Source organism: Helobdella robusta, assembly GCF_000326865.2.
Source record: "Helobdella robusta unplaced genomic scaffold HELROscaffold_92, whole genome shotgun sequence".
Classification (NCBI taxonomy): domain Eukaryota; kingdom Metazoa; phylum Annelida; class Clitellata; order Rhynchobdellida; family Glossiphoniidae; genus Helobdella; species Helobdella robusta.
In genome coordinates, this window is record NW_008705527.1 from 117,446 (window position 1) to 118,640 (window position 1,195).

Sequence of the window (1,195 nt, forward strand, 5' to 3'; positions counted from 1 at the left end):
CGCACACACACACACACACACACACACACACACACACACACACACACACATACAAACATTCACATACGCGCACATACACACGACAAACTAATTGGTTTCATCTCAATTAACCAAATAATTTCATTCAATCTGTCTTCAATTTATTTCATAACTATTTGAAATTATTAGATTAATGTTCAATTCAGTCACACACAAACTTATACACACACACGCACATATATACACAAACACACACACACACAAACACACACAACATACACATGTGTGTGTACTAGACAACATAAAAATATTGCATCAACCTCGTTGACGACCACCCAGACGATAACAATCTACCACTACTACTACTACGCGCCAATAAGAAGTCATAAATATTGTCGGAATGATAGAAGTGAGTGAAAGAGAGAGAGAGAGAGAGAGAGAGAGAAAGAGAGAGAGAGAGAGAGAGAAAGAGAGAGAGAGAGAGAGAGAGAGAGGTGGGAAAGAGAAAGAGAATCAAAGAGAGAAAGAGTAAGGAAGAAAAGAGATGAAAGAGACAAAGACAGAGAAAGAAGAAGAGAAAAAGAGAAAGGCAGGATAAGATGGAGATATTTCGTGAAAAATAACGTACATTCAGATTTAGTTCCGTGCAGTGGAATAGAAAAAATTAGAAAAAAGAAGCTAGAATAAGAGAGAGAGAGAGAGAGGAGAGAGAGATAAAAAAGACAAGAGCAGAGACAGACGGGCAGAGAGAGGGAGAAAGATAACGAAAAAAAGAAAAATTAAATGAAAAGAAGAAGAATAAGAATTGAACTAAGAAAGGAAGATGACGGGGATGATGGCGCGTACAGGACAATAAAATAGTTCCTCCGCCGAGTGCAAACTGCATGCACCTCATTACGCATATGTCAGTGGTGCTACTACAATGTGGTCATCGCGATTTGTCGCGATTCTATTCAAGTTAATTTCTTGTGGCAGCTTTTTTTTGTTCCTATTAGAATCAAGACTTATTATTTTGGTTATTATTATCTGTATTATTATTATTATTATTGTTATTAGTAGTAGTGGTAGTAGTAGTAGTATTAAAAGTAGTAGTAGTAGTAGTAGCTGTTGTAGTGTCAGTAGTAGTAGTAGCAGCAGCAGCAGCAGCAAAAGTAGCGACCCATTCACTACACATAATTGTCGTCGTCGTCATAGTAGTAGTAGTAGTAGTAGTAGT